The following is a 19,559-nucleotide window of genomic DNA, read 5'->3' as shown; positions in this document are numbered from 1 at the left end:
ATCCACTGTCCATCCCGGAGCAGAAGGCCATGGAGGAGTACATACAGGAAGCACTCGCTCAGGAGTTCATCCGACCATCTACTTCCCCTGCCGCTTCCAGCTTTTTCTTCGTGGCCAAGAAGGACGGAGGCTTGAGGCCGTGTATCGACTATCGCCACCTCAACTCTCAAACCATCAAATTCAGCTATCCTCTTCCCCTGGTCCCAGCAGCATTAGAACAACTACGCGGAGCCAAGATCTTCACAAAACTGGACTTGAGGAGCACCTTAATCCGCATCCGGAAGGGGGATGAGTGGAAGACTGCTTTCATTACCCCTTCCGGACACTACGAATACCGGGTCATGCCGTATGGGTTATCCAACAGTCCATCCGTCTTCCAAAATTACATGAATGAAGTCTTCAGAGAATACCTTAACCAGTTCATAATTGTCTACATCGACGACATCCTCATCTACTCCACTTCCAAGGAGGAACACATCCAACATGTCACGCTCGTACTCCGAAAACTCCGGGAACACCACCTCTACCTCAAATTGGAAAAATGTGAGTTCCACACGCCCTCAGTCCAGTTCCTGGGATACATCATCGACCCACAAGGCGTGAAGATGGACCAGGGGAAGGTGGACGCCATTACACTGTAGCAGAAATGAGTCAAATCAGACAAATCAAAGAGTCTATCAGAGCTGTGTGCATTGAAACATGAGCTGAATTCCTCAGGAAGTCATAAATCAGTTCTAGTGCCACAGGAACCAAACAAGATAACCAACCAACCAACTTGTTCACCCAACAGCTTTCAACATTAACACCAATAGAACAATTATTGACAATTTTAATTCAAAAAAGAGATTGTCAAATTTATTGTTCGTGATTGGAATGCAACGCTGGACATCACATGTAAACCCAGGAGATCAAGTTAAATACTTGCATTGACTTCCCCCCCAGCCAGTGAAACCAGACTGAAATTCCTAAGGGGGAAGGGCTTTAAACCTTTGTCTTCACAGAAAAGTCCTTTGCCAGAGAATGGCAAAGAAACCCTTTTTATACATTATATATGGACCAGAATGAACTCAAAAAAGACTTATGAATGAATCATTCTATTGCTTAACTCCATATTCATTTATGTGTAACCCACACATTTGACTATCATGTATAATCACTTATTGTGTATGTCTTTTGATAACTATAGGATACCTAGTCATGTCTAGTATTCAAATAATCGCATTTTCTTGCTTGATATTGTCCTGACAATCATTTATTTGTAAAATATATCATAATCATGTTATAGGAATCATGTCCAAAATTAGACCCTGTGAGGCAAGAACCACATGCTTGGTAAGATAAACAAATGATTTATGATACCCAAGACTCAAGAACATATCTGATTGGTCAAGGCAACATTTGAGGGGTGGCCAACAGGAAGTTTTAAATACTTTGGACACGATGTAATTCTGCTTTTAGTCATGCCTTGCTTTTAGTCTGCTTTTAGTCTGCTTTTAGTTCTAGTCTAGCTGCTGCTATTAGCCATGTCGGCTTTTAGTCTAGCATGGCTTGTGCTATCAGTCATGCCTGCTCTTAGCTTTTAGCTTGTAGCTTTGCTACCTAGCTTTAGCTTGTAGCATCTAGCCATGCGGTAGTCATCATTGTTCTTTGAGCGCGGTTCCAGCGTGCCTGCCTGCTGCTACTATGAGAAGGAACACCTAGTCTCGTCAAACTTTATTTCTTTTCTTTTCCGTTTGAGAGTTTCGTGTTCTGAGTTAAATTTTGTAACGTCCATTCAACTTCAACCAGCGAACACGACTCTGCACTTTCAGCCAACGCCCATCAACCACGGGCTTCCCAAGACGTCACTTCAGAGACTGAACTTCCAGCCAATCAACGACCTCGGGATAGCCCTTTCACCGAGGCTCCTTCTTCACAGGAGATGCAAGTAACTTTACCTCCAGACTGTGACCTTTACTGGTGTATCTAATATAATTTTAACCTCATTGAGGAACTCAATGCGAGCGCTAATTACGTGATTGATGGTTGTTCATGTTTATGCAATTTAACGTATTGCTGTTAACTTGGGATTCCATATTTCCATTCTCTTAAACTCATCTTTCCCTAACTTTCGACCTCCCTGCAACTTGTGTGAATGTGTGTGTGCGTGCGTTTATGTGTTAGATTAGTTTATATGTCTTAGATTTATCTAATAAAGCCTTATTCATATTGAAAAGAGAAGTATCTTGTGTTTTGTGCTTACAAGTTAATGTCTTAAACTGTCGATCTTGTTACTGTGCTAATTGATAGTGGTTTCACTATAGTTTGGATATTAGTATCCAGCGCAGATTTGATGTTAAACGGCTCGTTCACTGAACCGCAGGCGCGTCTCCGTGAACAGCCGTGAAACAGTGATTCTGTTCAAATTCCCTTTAAAATCTTAAATGATTCCCTTTGAGCTAAATTGACCTGTTTCCCTTACATTTTATTATGGTGGAGAATGCGGGCAGTTTAACCTAAATTGTGAGCATAAACCAAGTTATTTAATCTTTGATTTTGCTAAAGGAATGACGGATGAAAAGCTTCCGAGACCTGAGTATGTGTGTGTGTTTGCGTGACGTAACCAGCGCGCCCTCCCGCTTGAATGAAAGGAGCTAGAGGAGACTTTAACTCGAGTCCGTCTCCCCTTTGTTAACAGCAGTAAGTGAACTTAAAAGTAAACATCTGAGATCGTACAATAAGGTAGAAATTGAGCGTGTTCCTCATTTGTGTAATGCCTTGTTTTATAGCTGATTTGATTTCACTGCGTGTTCCAGTGTCTCAAACGCTATCTCAGTCACTGTTTGCTGAACGGAGCTAAACTGTTAGTGTTTCAAAAGGGATATAAATCGGTGAATAAAGAATAGTTTTGAGCGGGTTCCTCAATCTATTTATCAAAGTCCCCGTATTCATATTTCATATAGTTTGATTGCCAGTGCGTGTTCCACTGCCGAATCAAATTTGATATTCTACTCCCCTAAATTAACGTTAAACATTAGAGAACAATGTTTGCCCATTTGTATCCGTTCACAAAGTGAATGCAATCTCGCGTAACACTGCGTGTGTCCGAGAGTAATTTGAATGGGAGTGTTTTAAAAGCTTGATCAAGTAAAGTTTAACTGTGTACCAACAGCGAAGGAAAACTTTTATGTTTGTGTCCAGAAAAACTGGCACGGAGATTCAAATTGCTGAGATTGATATAACTGTGTTCCCTTAACTACAGCAGGAAGCTGCTATTTGAATTAAGATAAATTTAACTCTATACAAACTGAGAGTTTAAGTGCCACATCGCAAAACCAACTGAAAGGCGGTGTTGTTATTTGTACAGTGTTGAAATGAGCCGACATTTCATGTAACATGCTTAACTGTATTTGCAACAATGCAACGATTCATGTGCTGATCCACTAGAATGTGTTTTGGTTGCCATAGTGACGACCGTGACCCGGAAGCCTAACGTACTTCTGGAGCAACTCTGAACTGTGCACGCGCAGCGCACAAACTCTGCGGTGTCGCTAAGCTAACGAAACCATTGCATTTACATTGAAGTCTATACTAAAGCCACTAGCCTCAAAGGTTAGCCGTTAGCATTACCATCCAGTGGTAGAATAATGTGTGTTTGGGCAACGCTGACGTGATTTAACCATTTTCAACATCTTAACTAACACTTGTTAGTCTCTTTCTTTTTATCGCTCTGTTTTCTCACTAGACCACTTATTTTCATTTTACTAGAAAGGGAAATACTGACTCACAATTATTAATTGTCAAATTGAAATTTAATTGAAACATTAAATTTATTTTGAATCATTTAAAATTTCCCTCTCAGATCATTTCATATGATCTTTTATTTCTAGTATTCTCTTTTGGGTCTTATTATTTTAGGAATGAATAAGCCTTGAACTTTGGAAGTTTAAGTAAACTTATTCTTCCTAATTTATTTATTACCCATCTGAATATATGCTATTCAGACCTTTAATTATTTGAATGCGTTTTACCCCTCTTCCTATTTTGGTTATACACTTAACCACTATTGTTTTACTTATTGATTTCCTTTTTTTTTTATTTCATTTTTGCATATTTTGCCCATTTATTAATTTTTTAAATTTTACTTTTTCTTACCATTTCTTTACTTTGTGTATCCTAGCCTGGGAACGACAAACCTGAGCCCTAAAAGGAGACATTGTTATCCCTCACTATGAGTTCAAATAAATTAGAAAGACAACTCTCTTTCATTTAAAGTTTATTTTGTTTGATTAGTTGTGCAGCAACTAACACAACGCTCTCCTTGTAGTTGAGGTAACCGCTTCTGAGACTTACCATCTCCGTCCTCTCTCTCCTTTACTTTCCTCTTCTCTTTTTACATTTGTAGGACATGTAAGAACCATCAATCAATTCTAAGTGAAGTAAATACACAATCGTGCCAAAGACGACGAATCATCCTTATGAATTTGATTGTAATCATCCTCTCATTTGTTCTTCCTAACCTCCCTACATTTGGAAACGCATTCCAAGTTTTAGCATCTCATCCATCGTTGAGATCAATTTAATAGAGATACGTGTTGAGCAACTGTCGCCTTCGCTGACTCCCTGGTGAGCGGTCCAACTGAAAGGTGTACGGTGTCAATCCTGTCAGACTAAGAAAAGAGATATCAGAATTATTATTGTATACTTTTGTCCAAAGCAAGAAATATAATAATATTATTTACGTTTTTGATAACATTTAATTGGAAAAAATAATTTTCCTCATTTGAAAAACAGAAATTTTGCTTGTCATTTGAATTTGTTTTTCACCTCTGTCTCTCTTTTCCTCTTCCTCATTAGAGTGACAAAGTCTTCGCATCTCTAGTCTACTTAGACACCCTGAGACCAACACAGTCATCACCACATTTCACTAGTGGTTCACAATCACTGATACAACACTTAGTTGTCCCACCACACATAGGCTTTTACTCCACACAGATCTGTGTCAGTCTCTCTTCTCCCCAGCGTGCCAACATGCCGCAGACTGCAGACCCCATTGCCCATGGGGAAGATGTGAACATTTGGCTGAGAGGCATGACAGACAGCCTCACTCCAAAGACATTTGAACTGTTATTATTTTTAATAATAATCCTAATCCTGAGAAGATTCCTGACACAAGATTCAAGCCAGAACAACAACCACGAGGAGCTAGTCAAGATCACGAGCTCACTAAGCTATGCCTTCACAACCCAGCTGAAACTGAGCGACAAGCACATCACCCACCTTCAAGAGGAGCTGACAGGTGCTCAACGTCGCATAGACAAGCTGGAAGTGAAAGTTCAAAATCAACTCAAAGCACCCAGCGAGAGGGAGCAGGATACAACAGAACAAGTTATGAAGCTCCTAGCAGCCCTGGCAGCAGCTCAGCTCGACCAGCGACATGCAACGGCTGCTCAGAAAGACCTGGTAAACAGACTCCAGTATGCCGAACAGCTACTAGAGAAAGCCAAGCTAGACATCAGAAACAAGAACTCTGAAATCAGTGCTTTGAAAGACCACCTTGAAAGGTACAGAACTGAAATGGACAATCTGACCCAACAACTAGATGATACCAACGATGAGCTCTACCTGGTCAGAAAAGAACTCCAAAATGCTTACAAGCACAAACTAGAGCCAAGGAAAGAGAAACATCTCTTAGCCTCATCACTGCTGAGCAGAGCAGAGTCCCACGTCCAAGAACTGGCATATGACAAAAGGAGCGAAGGGCCACAACCCAAAACCTCACCTGCCTTCGCCACACAACCCTTTCCTGCCAACGAAAGAAAACCTCCCGTCCAAGGCCTTGAAGCTGCACACGGGATGACCATCAAAGACCTCAACAAGCTGTCTAAAAACATCAGCAGGTTCAACCCGAACTCCACAGAGAGCCCCGACATCCAAGCTTACCTGCGAGATATCGAATTTCACCTGGAAGTGAGACCTCATGTGACTGACAGAGACTGGTTATACCTCCTTAGAGCCACGTCCAGTTCCGAGGTACGAAACTTTCTAGATCGACAGCCCAGTCAAACCAAGTCAAACTACCAGCGACTTCGTGAGGTCCTGATTAAAGAGTTTACAGACCCAGAGTCTGAACATGGACTGTTAACTGCCTTGGAAACCAAACAAGGTCGTCAAGAGACTCCACAAGCTTATTACAACCGACTCCGACAAGCCTACTTTGGTGCACACAACAACTCTGACCTTGAAGAGGATGTGAACTTCAAAACCCTCTTCCTAAAGAATCTGCACCCCGGAGTAAGTCACCATCTAGGTGTCATGGCCTGTCCGAACTCCATGACCATCCAACAGTTGCGTGACCTAACACAGAAGGCCTATAACAAGCAGAAGTTGGCCTCAAAGAAAGGTAACAAAACATCCACACTCTTGAACTCTGTCAACAAAGACTCAAGCCTTGCACTGGACGCCACCCAGTGGCATCACAACACCAGAGTCTTCCATCAAGAGCACAGAGAACGTGACGCCCATATCCACGACCGCTTTCAGCCCAACTGCTGGAAAAATCCATGGGACCAGCCACGCTTCTCAAGAAACCAAAAGGATAAGAACATCTGGAAACCTAACCAGATATCCAAAGGTAATCACCTGACTCATCCAAGAGCAACTCGTGTGGGTAAGCGACAACAAAACCCACCTCAGCACCACTCAGACATGCACAGTGCTGAGTACTCACAAGAACATAACCGCTTACTATTAGAAGACACGGAACAAGTCATGGAACAACTAAGAGAGTTCCTTCAAGACAATTTACATGCAGGTGACCACAAAGTTGAGTCATGCTCGCTGTGACCAGCGACAGAACGGAAGGCCGGTGATCACCTGGTGCACCGCATCAGAGATGACAAGCACCTGTTCAACAACAACCCAGAATGAACAAGTCTTTCACGGCCAACTGTTGATGAAAAATCTGAGGTACTAAAGGACATCACCTCAGTCACTAACAAACTGTCAAATGAACTCCAACTCCAAGTACCACATTCCCTGTCTGTGCAACAGCAACCACCAGAGCACAGAAGGTCAGAAAGTCTGTTACAGCCAGAAGGCATCACAAGAAGAATGCAACATAGGAGACAAGTTTTGCAACTCAGCTTCACACAGCCATGCCAAACTGCCTCCGACGGCGTGCTAAAGAACTTCCTGCCTTGCTGGACTGACCCCTCATTAGACCATGGACACGCCCTCATCCAAGCCAAAGATGCAGAGAGCCAGTCTTCAGTGACATGCTAGAAAAAGGGGGAGACAACACCGACTTGAACAGATCTGACCACACATGCACTACACCAGTAATACACAACATTACCTACACCCAGAGGTAAACACATCTACTGATAACACAGTCAACAAACATATTCTTCCCACAGGTAGAATATCCAACTTTTAGCGTAACAAAGTTACACATACCCACCATGAAGAAACGTGCAGCCATCCTCACAATAGGTAGAACACCTGACACTAAGTTAAGGTTCACGACACACTAGCTGCACCTGACATCCTAGCTCAATAGTAGTTGTAACACATGCTAGGAAAACCCACAGCAGCCTTGTTTTGTTTTGTTCTTCTTTTACCTATCCTTCTCCTTCCCCTCTTTCCTGAGTAGGTGAAATGCCTAGACACCCTGCGAGGGTTGAAGGTCTGATATTAGGATTGACTCGCAACACCTAATATCCGCCAGCCACTCTAAACTGAATGGAAGCCAGAGAGCTCCATGCATGATAGGTCAATCCATTGAATTGAAAATGAAATTACTAGAAAACTAATGGTAAACATGTAAAGTAAGACAACCTAGAAGAACCAAACAAAGTTAACCACAAATTTGATTGATGAATCAAAATAAAAACAATTTCCAAGACCATCTAAACTATCCTCAATGTGCTAAACTACATTGACTAATTGAACTTAACCACGTGTACCTAAATAACCTGATGCCTGCACCAGTACAGTAACTGTCATGGAGGTGTTGTCTTGCTGTTTGCTGTGTTTGTCTGCTTCTTCTGCCTTTGTTTCTCCAGCGATCGACGATGTCTTCACCTAAACACCTCGCCGATCGAAAGGGGGATATATGTAGCAGAAATGAGTCAAATCAGACAAATCAAAGAGTCTATCAGAGCTGTGTGCATTGAAACATGAGCTGAATTCCTCAGGAAGTCATAAATCAGTTCTAGTGCCACAGGAACCAAACAAGATAACCAACCAACCAACTTGTTCACCCAACAGCTTTCAACATTAACACCAATAGAACAATTATTGACAATTTTAATTCAAAAAAGAGATTGTCAAATTTATTGTTCGTGATTGGAATGCAACGCTGGACATCACATGTAAACCCAGGAGATCAAGTTAAATACTTGCATTGACTTCCCCCCCCAGCCAGTGAAACCAGACTGAAATTCCTAAGGGGGAAGGGCTTTAAACCTTTGTCTTCACAGAAAAGTCCTTTGCCAGAGAATGGCAAAGAAACCCTTTTTATACATTATATATGGACCAGAATGAACTCAAAAAAGACTTATGAATGAATCATTCTATTGCTTAACTCCATATTCATTTATGTGTAACCCACACATTTGACTATCATGTATAATCACTTATTGTGTATGTCTTTTGATAACTATAGGATACCTAGTCATGTCTAGTATTCAAATAATCGCATTTTCTTGCTTGATATTGTCCTGACAATCATTTATTTGTAAAATATATCATAATCATGTTATAGGAATCATGTCCAAAATTAGACCCTGTGAGGCAAGAACCACATGCTTGGTAAGATAAACAAATGATTTATGATACCCAAGACTCAAGAACATATCTGATTGGTCAAGGCAACATTTGAGGGGTGGCCAACAGGAAGTTTTAAATACTTTGGACACGATGTAATTCTGCTTTTAGTCATGCCTTGCTTTTAGTCTGCTTTTAGTCTGCTTTTAGTTCTAGTCTAGCTGCTGCTATTAGCCATGTCGGCTTTTAGTCTAGCATGGCTTGTGCTATCAGTCATGCCTGCTCTTAGCTTTTAGCTTGTAGCTTTGCTACCTAGCTTTAGCTTGTAGCATCTAGCCATGCGGTAGTCATCATTGTTCTTTGAGCGCGGTTCCAGCGTGCCTGCCTGCTGCTACTATGAGAAGGAACACAACCTAGTCTCGTCAAACTTTATTTCTTTTCTTTTCCGTTTGAGAGTTTCGTGTTCTGAGTTAAATTTTGTAACGTCCATTCAACTTCAACCAGCGAACACGACTCTGCACTTTCAGCCAACGCCCAACAACCACGGGCTTCCCAAGACGTCACTTCAGAGACTGAACTTCCAGCCAATCAACGACCTCGGGATAGCCCTTTCACCGAGGCTCCTTCTTCACAGGAGATGCAAGTAACTTTACCTCCAGACTGTGACCTTTACTGGTGTATCTAATATAATTTTAACCTCATTGAGGAACTCAATGCGAGCGCTAATTACGTGATTGATGGTTGTTCATGTTTATGCAATTTAACGTATTGCTGTTAACTTGGGATTCCATATTTCCATTCTCTTAAACTCATCTTTCCCTAACTTTCGACCTCCCTGCAACTTGTGTGAATGTGTGTGTGCGTGCGTTTATGTGTTAGATTAGTTTATATGTCTTAGATTTATCTAATAAAGCCTTATTCATATTGAAAAGAGAAGTATCTTGTGTTTTGTGCTTACAAGTTAATGTCTTAAACTGTCGATCTTGTTACTGTGCTAATTGATAGTGGTTTCACTATAGTTTGGATATTAGTATCCAGCGCAGATTTGATGTTAAACGGCTCGTTCACTGAACCGCAGGCGCGTCTCCGTGAACAGCCGTGAAACAGTGATTCTGTTCAAATTCCCTTTAAAATCTTAAATGATTCCCTTTGAGCTAAATTGACCTGTTTCCCTTACAACACACTGGCCTCAACCTGGTTCCATTAAAGACCTCCAACGCTTCCTGGGCTTTGCCAACTTCTATAGAAGATTCATCCAAGATTACAGTTTACTCAGCTCCCCTCTAACTTCTCTCCTCCGGAACCGGCCCAAGTCTCTGTCCTGGAACCCCGAAGCCACAGAAGCCTTCCACCGACTCAAGCGGGCCTTCAAGACTGCTCCGATCCTGGTCCACCCTGACCCTAAGCAACAGTTCATTGTGGAAGTGGACGCCTCCTCAACCGGAGTCGGAGCAGTCCTATCCCAGCGGCAGGGGGATCCTCCAAGACTCCATCCATGCGCCTTCTTCTCGAAGAAGCTATCCCCGGCGGAGCAAAATTATGACATCGGTAACCGTGAACTACTGGCCATCAAGCTGGCTCTGGAAGAATGGCGTCATTGGCTGGAGGGAGCCCAGTTCCCTTTCGAGGTAGTAACAGACGACCGGAACCTGGAATACCTCCGTGAAGCTAAGAGACTGAATAATCACCAAGCCAGATGGGCCCTGTTCTTCACGAGATTCAACTTCAAGGTCACTTACCGTCCTGGCTCTTAGAACAATAGAGCCGATGCCCTCTCCCGTCTTCATCAAGCAGATCCTGAACCCGAATCTCCGGAACCAATCCTCCCTCCAGCCATGATTGTAAGTCCCATCCAATGGAACATTGATCATCTGATTGAACAAGAAAACCTTCAACACCCAGCTCCGCCGGGAGGTCCAGGAGGGAAACTCTTCGTCCCCCCTCAACATCGGATTACCCTCCTGGACTTAGCTCATACCTCTCCGGGATCTGGACATCCAGGCAGGAGGCGGACCCTCTCGCTCCTTCAACAACGTTACTGGTGGCCATCGATGGCTCTGGATACCGTCCGCTACCTCAAGGGATGCTCCGTCTGCGCCATAGCAGACACCCCTAGAAGACTCCCGGAGGGTAAACTGGTGCCTCTGCCCATTCCTGAACGTCCCTGGACCCATATAGGTATAGATTTCATGACTGACCTCCCTCTTTCTCAAGGCTACACCTGTGTGCTGGTAGTGGTTGACAGGTTCTCAAAGTCATGTAAACTCATCCCTCTCAAAGGGCTTCCCACTGCATTTGAAGCGGCAGAGGCACTGTTCCACAATGTATTCCGCCACTTTGGCATTCCTGAGGACATCGTCTCCGACCGGGGTCCCCAGTTCATCTCCAGAGTCTGGTCCGCTTTCTTCCGTCTTCTAGGGGTGTCCGTCAGCCTCTCTTCCGGATACCACCCACAGACCAACGGCCAGACGGAGCGTAAGATACAGGAGCTTGGGAGGTTCCTGAGGATATACTGCCACCGTAACCAGAACTGTTGAAGCCAGTACCTACCCTGGGCCGAATACGCTCAGAACTCCCTCCAGCAATCCACCACCGGGCTCACCCCCTTCCAATGTGTCCTCGGATACCAGCCTCCACTCTTCCCATGGTCAGGTGAGCCCTCGGAGGTCCCAGCGGTAGATCACTGGTTCCGACAGAGCGAGAGGGTCTGGGACTCGGCTCACGTGCATCTCCAGCGGGCAGTGCGGAGGCATAAGGAGCAAGCGGACGCTCGAAGACCTACACCGCAATACCAACCTGGACAGCGAGTCTGGCTCTCGACGAGGGATATCCGCCTCCGGCTGCCCTGCCGTAAGCTGAGTCCCTGATACATCGGACCATTCACCATTGAACGGCAACTGAATGAAGTGACCTATCGACTCCAGCTACCTGCACAGTACCGCATCTCACCCTCATTCCATGTCTCACTCCTCAAACCCTTCACTGAACCCTTGTTTCCTCCATCCACAGAGCCTGGTGATGATGCCGTACCTCCTCCTCCAGCCATCGAAGAAGACAACGACATCTTCCGGGTTAGAGCTATCCTCGACTCTCGACGACGGGGTCCACAATTGGAGTACCTGGTAGACTGGGAGAATTACGGCCCGGAGGAGCGTTGCTGGGTTAATCGCAACGACATCCTGGACCCCAGCCTTCTCACTGACTTTCACCGAGACCATCCAGACCGCCCCGCTCCCCGTGGCCGAGGTAGACCCCGTCGTCGTACAAGATCCCAGCCGTCAGGAGCCGCCCGTGGAGGAGGGGGTACTGTCACAACCACACCTGCTACACTCCCAGGATCGGACACTTACGCCACACCCACTCATCCCCAATCACCCGAATTCTAAACACCTGTGCATCATCACCAGCACCACATATAAAGCCACCAGTCACCATCACTCAGTGTCTGGTCTTGCACCGATCTCCTCACTTACCTGAACGACATTAATCTACCTACCTGATCTGCCTTCCCCTCTTCATCCTCATCGGAACTTCTACTACCATCGTCTTCGTCTGAGTCACCGTCTGCACCACCACTCACCTGAAGGAAAGTTGTGTTGTTTCTGTGTCCTCCACGTGTCAAGATTCACCTGTGTCTGAAACCTCTGATTCACATTAAATACTGTTTCACTGAATCCTCTGTGTCCTCGTCTGTGTCTGACACATACTTTATAGGATCATTTCTAATCTGTGATTTGTGCTGATGTTTAGTTGCTCAGAACTCTTGCTTGTTTGATATTTCTTAAGTAGGTCATCTTACATACAGTGGGCTTCTCTGAAGTATTTTTATGCATTAATAATAAGTGCGACAAATTGTAGCATAATCTATTTGATCTTGAATACTTGGCCTGCTATTACTCTGCAGCTTCCTTCTCAAACTTTTCAATGGTCCTCTTGTCGATGCCTCCGCACTTGTAAATGAGGTGGCCGGTGGTGGTGGACTTCCCTGAATCCACATGGCCAATGACCGCGATGTTGATATGGAGCTTCTCCTTACCCATCACTGGGCTCTCATTGGGTTACAGTCAGCCTACAACAAGAAAACGGAGACTAAATTAATCACACAAATAAGTTATTTATTGTCTAATTGCACTCAGATGTAAGGCGACAACCAATAGCTCAGTATACTTTATAATTTTCAGTTCCTCTTAATTTATTTACAATATGTCAAATAAATTTTGATGAAAGTAATACTATTTTCAGAGTCATGCTAAAAGTAAACATACATGTAGGCTACTCACATGATAGGCTCATCATAACAGCAGATAATAAATCTCTGTTCGGGTTATCATGGATGTGGTTCAGAATTATGATTGTTATATAAATGAGTCATTTATCATCTAGAATTGTCAGTAGCCTACAACAATGACCTCTAAAATAATTTACAAAATATAAATGACAAAATCGCTCATTTGAATAAATATATATTAAAAAAAATCTTAGGCTACTTATTGGTCTAAATTATTTAAATTAGGGCGATAAATCTGCTAATATCACAGTATGCTTGAAAGCCTGTCCATGTTTATTTATATATTTTTTTTTACCAGTACAATAAAGCAGCACCGGCCACCTGTCTTATGAGTCAAAACTTGTCTAAATAACCTAAATTAAACGATATACTATTTTATTTCAGTATTTTTTTTATTATATGATCTCCATTTCAATAATAATCTACAATCATTCCGATATTTACATCATTCTGAACAAATATGCTCATTTAATATTGTTATGCATGTTGGCTAACGTTACATAGCTATAGATGCCACATCATGAGAAGCGCGTGCTGCGTGTTAGCAAAGCGTGACTGTCTGCTGGACAAGAGCACAGATGGCATTGGACAAAAAGGACATAGATGTTGTTTCCACAACAGAGCCTATCCGTTTCAGTAACACCATGTTCTTTATTATATCCTTACTGGAAATAAAACTCATCATGCATTCTCAATACCTAATAAACATCCACCGGCTTAGCCCTACCGGCAAGTGATCAAAAAGCAATACACATAAAACGCAGAGAGGGTGTGTTTTTCAGGTGTCCAACCTTGGAGAGAGGCGCCGGTTGTCCAGGCAGCCGGAGCAGCCGGAGCAGCCGGAGCAGGAGTCGCGACGCTTCTCGGTTGTATGCTGCCTCGCTGATGTCGTCGTGTTGAGGATGTTTCTATCTGTTCCTCTAGAGGGAGATGTCGAATAAGAAATGTAACCTACAGAACCATATCTGGGGTAATTGACTTTTAGGTGTGTGATGAGTTCTGTATGCGGTGTTTCTTTAATTTTTCAGGTTATATTAAAATTGTTTTAGAAACGTTTTACCAGGTCTCCGTCATATATGTTTTGTTTCAGAATGCCTTTTAAAGAGACATGAAAATGATGGCCTTATTTAGCCTACTCACTCTCAAGTTGTTCCAAACCTGCATGAGATTCTTTCTTCTGCTGAGTATGAACACGTTGGTAACCAAACAGTTGATGGTACCCAATGACTTCCATAATATAAATCGATGGAAGTCAATGGCTGTCATCAGCTGTTGCTTTTACATCTTCTTTTGTGCTCAATAAAACCTACTCATTTTGGAACAGCTTGAGAGTTGAGCATATAAAGACAATCTTTATTTTTGGGGGGGTGGTTATTTGTGGGAATTTGTATATTTTTTAAATAGAAAGCGATCACGAATAGACCTCGCACCGGGCCCCTCATCAGCTTGGGATGGCCCTAACTATCCATATAACTATGGAAATTATTGTTTATTTTTGTCCTATTTCCAGACTTTCAATCTCAAAATCAATCATACATATTAATTATTAATATAAATAAAAAACAAAAATAGTACGTAATTAAATATAATTATAATCATAAACTATTTAAAGATTAACTGTAGGGATCTACATGTATTTTTACACAAATTGCAAATGCTCATGACATTTCTACTACTTCTTTGGCACTAATATCAAATATAAAAAATATATTTATTTAATGAGGAGATATAATCATGGTAAATATCAGAATATTTGATATAATAACTGAAATAACTTCATGTTAATGAATCTTGAGACCCATGTTCATAATCTTACTCTGAAGATGTCTGACAGGTGCTTTATGGCAGATGTTACATCTGTCCAAGTGTTTATTTATTTTTTAAATAATAAAAAAAAATCATATTGAAGTAGTAAGTTGTAAGAATTCCAAAATCCATGTATTTAGAGATGAATTTAAGATCCTTGTGAAGTTAAAATCATTAAATTATCCTTTAAAAAGTTACACTACGTGGGAATATTCTTTCTCAAACGTCCTTGATCAATGATTGTTATGGTGGAACATTTAAACTGACAACAAGACCATGTCTTTCCTTTAGTCAATGAAATCGCTAAATAAATTTGAATTAGAAAGAAATAATAAAAATAATCATGTCAGTTTTAAACTCAAAATCTAAAAGCAAAACACATTCCTCTGAGTTGCAAAACCATATTCACAAGGGCCTGAACCCATAAGGCATACAGTTGCCCCTGCTTGCAGTAAAGACAACTATAAACCAAAGCCTGCGGTGGTAACTATGTAAATAGGTTTGATAGGTGATGGTGCGGTTATCATTATTACAGCCTGTTTAATCACCTTCTCAGTTGTTATTACATGGGGTGACTTGAGCCAGTAAATAATATAATTCACAAATGGAATCCCACTGTACCTGCCAGTAACTTTCCAAGAGCCCTGTATGTCAGCCCGAGATGAAAAACTGTTTTAGCAAGCCTTCATCTGTGAACATGGCTCTGGCTTGTGCCTTAAAAATTTGACAGGGGTCAAAAGCAGTAAGCTCAGATCAACTTTACAATATAAATGGAGATTTCCAATGTGCTTTTCTGAGTCAAAGAGCTTTTACAAGACAAATAAGTCAATTTGTACACATTTTCCCCTATACATTTAACTTATTTATGTTTTGGCTGAGCAACCCTGGTCTCATTCCTGATGTTTTGTCTTGGCTTTCTAAAGAATTCAAAAATAGAAGAAAATATATCATTCTATAAGTAAGAGTTTTATAAATAAAAAACAAAATAGGTTTAATTAGGAGTCTTCATTGTTATCAGTGTTATGTGCATGATCAATTATGAACAAAGTGTAGCAGTCCAAAACACGTGGGAATCTTTAAGTTCTAAATAAAGAGTTGTAAATAGATCACCATCTGTGTCTCTGTAGAGCCATCACCCCTCAGATCTCTGTATGCTATATAAAGTCCTTCATATATATCTGATCCATGGAGCTGAGAGTATGGAAATGTGAGATTCCATGGTTAATTATAAATGATATCTCAATGTATTCATTATCAAACGCCCCCATAGCATATCTATTGCAAATAATTGTCTCGATAAATATTTTGAGATTTCATTGTGTGGGCTGGTTTTCTGTACAGAGATAAAGCCTAGTGTTTAGACCGGGAAGGTTTATAAAAGAATTCCTGCTGAAACTTCAGTCCAAGACCAGGGTTTATTTATATCCATAATGAGGTCAGAGAAACTCTTACAGCCACTGACATATGCTCGCAAGTACAATAAGCAACACTTCACTGTTGAAAATCAATAAATAAAAGAACAAATTTATGTTTTAATGTATGTTCTATGTTCTTTTCCCCCCAGAAATTTTCATCAGAACATAAAGTCTCCCTGAATTAAACTAAATTACTCTAGCTCTGTGCATGAGCTGTTTTTTTTTTTTTTTTACCATCTCTAATTTGCTTCAAACAAGATTATTTATTGTGAATACACATGCAACAGTTAATCATTTCTATTTAAATGCGTGAACTATATTGTATTCCACTTCAGGCTAATTTTCTCGAATCTCTCTCTTATTCTCTCATCCTTGCTGCCTCTATGATTGGGTGATATTTTTATAAATCTAGGTCCTGAGGCCACCTGGGGAAAACAGCACCAAATTCAGGCCATGTAACAAACCCGGGCCGAGCAGAAAGGACTTCGACAATGATGCGTCATATCACAACTTTCCACAAACAGAAACAAAACACATGACATAGTGAAACTAGCAGCTTGAGCAGCACAGGCTGTTTCATTCATCAAATCTGGATTTACATGTTAAGCCTTTTACTGGAAAAGGAATATTAAAGATAGGGTAAGTGTTTCTGCTTTTTATGCTTGCTAAAACTCGTTCTTTTTTTAAAGGAATGCATTTTATTACATAACTGTGGGCTTGGATAGTTTTCTCACTGATGCCGATTATAAGTGGCACAAAAGAGCACAAAAACGATCTCTTAGAATGAATCTCGTGACACTAATTAGAAAACTGTACATTTCTTAGATCAGTGGGTTGTTGCTATTTCAGAGGAGCATGGCAAAAACAGTCTAAGCTATTCAGACCTGCCGCACAATCTCATAGAGCATTTTAATTCCAATTTATATTGTTTAGCAAAAATCACAAGTACACCCTGCAATGGTTGGAATATATATATATATATATAGTCACGGGAGGAGCACAAGACAGACACAGTGGGCGTGGCGTCAGGCCTCGGAGAGGCTTTTATTAACAGAAATCATAAAATAACAGGGAATAAAAGTGGCCAAAGGGGAAAAGTGTCCAAAATAACAGGGGATCTGGTGTCCTCGTCGTGCTGCGGGGTTTGTGTAGGTCGGGCAGTGTTCATGGAGGAAGGGTCCAGGTAAGGGGCGGAGTCCGGCGGCCGCACGCGCTCCCCTCCTTGGTCCGGGGCGCGAGGGGCGGCGGCTTCTCCTAGCGGCCGCGTCTCTCTCGTTGGCCGCGGCGCTGGTAGGGGATGGACGGCCCGGCATCCTGGCCCGTCGGCCGTGTATACGGGTGCGGTTCCCATCCGGATCGCGGGTCCGGCAGCTCACGTCTTGGTGGCGCGGGAGTCCCTCAACGCACCCTTCCTGGACCCACGAGGACACCAGTGTGCATGCACGGGGAAGAGACCGGTCTCCTGAGGAGAGGCGCGTTGGGCTTTTAAACAGCGGCGGTAATGAGGCTCCACTTCCTTCAGGTGTGCCCCATCACACGCCGCCAGCCCTGACTCGTCCAGCGCCCCTCCTCTCACACACCCACTCCAGTCGGGAGCCTGGTGAAGGGCGGCGATTTAGGACGGGGTGCCGGTGATAATCAGGGAGGAGGCAGCTGACTCGTCACATTCCCCCTCCCAAGCGACATCCCCGTCACCAGGGCGCCACCCACACGGGAGTGCTACCATCCTCAACCAGACTCCAAACGGTCGGAGTGGGCAGGGATTCCTCTCCGGGCGGTCCTCCCTCTCGCAGCGCGCCGGAACAGGGACAGAGAAACCGGGTTTTAGTGACAGCCTCAACCAACCACAGGGCAAAATGACGATAACAGAAGTCACTTACCCTTTTGTGGCTGGGAGGCTGTCCCCGGTTTTCCTCCGTCCCAGTCCGGGTTCTCATGAACGTTTGCAAGCGAGAGGGAGTGACGTCACCAGACGTTTCCCAACTGCGCTGTCTAGGCTCCGCCTGCCCGCATTCTCCACCAGTGTCACGGGAGGAGCACAAGACAGACACAGTGGGCGTGGCGTCAGGCCTCGGAGAGGCTTTTATTAACAGAAATCATAAAACAAAGGGAATAAAAGTGGCCAAAAGGGGGAAAGTGTCCAAAATAACAGGGAATCTGGTGTCCTCGTTGTGCTGCGGGGTTCGTGTGGGTCAGGCAGTGTTCATGGAGGAAGGGTCCAGGTAAGGGGCGGAGTCCGGCGGCCGCACGCGCTCCCCTCCTTGGTCCGGGGCGCGAGGGGCGGCGGCTTCCTCTAGCGGCCGCATCTCACTCGTCGGCCGCGGCGCTGGTAGGGGATGGACGGCCCGGCATCCTGGCCCGTCGGCCGTGTAAACGGGTGCGGTTCTCCTCCGGATCGCGGGTCCGGCAGCTCACGTCTTGGTGGCGCGGGAGTCCCTCAACGCACCCTTCCTGGACCCACGAGGACACCAGTGTGCATGCACAGGGAAGAGACCGGTCTCCTGAGGAGAGGCGCGTTGGGCTTTTAAACAGCGGCGGTAATGAGGCTCCACTTCCTTCAGGTGTGCCCCATCACACGCCGCCAGCCCCGACTCGTCCAGCGCCCCTCCTCTCACACACCCACTCCAGTCGGGAGCCTGGTGAAGGGCGGCGATTTAGGACGGGGTGCCGGTGACAATCAGGGAGGAGGCAGCTGACTCGTCACAATATATATATATATATATATATATATATATATATATATATATATATTATGCATCAGTCAATCAGTTTTAAATGGAACTGCATGCTTCGGTTATGCTGATATGTCACTCTGAATAGCGGCTCAGCAGAGATAATCTACTTTCAATATGGAGCTGCAAAATGCCATCTGTTAGAGGCTTCATATGGTCACACATTACACTGAAATTTACAATGGAACACAGTCCACACTAAGACAAACAGAAGGAGACAAAATGTCTGGTTCACCATAAATCTTTATGATATTGGCAGTTTACAGTGTCAGTAGTGAGACAGTGCTTTTGCCTTGTTCTCCTTGCTCTTGCATTATGCTCAGATGTATGTGTTAATTACATTTATCTGCATGCATTGCTCCTTTACTTTCAGCTGCTTTTCTTTTCTTTTGTCCTGTGCTCCACTCGACTCATCTCAGAAGCACTAAGATGGTGACCTACTTGTTATTGTCAGGGAGATTAAACTCAGAAATGGCATCTCTGTGTCCCAAAGTGCTGGCGTGTGGAACATTGTAACTGTTTCATCGCATGGATGATTTGAGATCCCAAATTTATTTATTTCTCTGGTTA

General features: G+C 43.3%; 1 protein-coding gene across 1 annotated transcript in view; it reads left to right on the top strand.

Moving 5' to 3' along the window:
- Positions 1 to 16,823: 16,823 nt before the first annotated feature.
- The window catches only part of ppp1r9alb (protein phosphatase 1 regulatory subunit 9A-like B), a 30,009-nt gene continuing 27,273 nt past the window's right edge, over positions 16,824 to 19,559 (top strand). Inside the window, exon 1 of the mRNA XM_026204369.1 lies at positions 16,824 to 16,896. The gene's annotated coding sequence lies outside the window, so the exon portion shown is untranslated. The remainder of the gene's footprint in view (positions 16,897 to 19,559) is intronic.

The sequence above is a fragment of the Carassius auratus genome, chromosome 26 (genome assembly GCF_003368295.1).
Source record: "Carassius auratus strain Wakin chromosome 26, ASM336829v1, whole genome shotgun sequence".
Lineage (NCBI taxonomy): Eukaryota > Metazoa > Chordata > Actinopteri > Cypriniformes > Cyprinidae > Carassius > Carassius auratus.
Note: the sequence above shows the minus strand (reverse complement) of the source record. Positions and strands in the feature narration are given on the sequence as shown.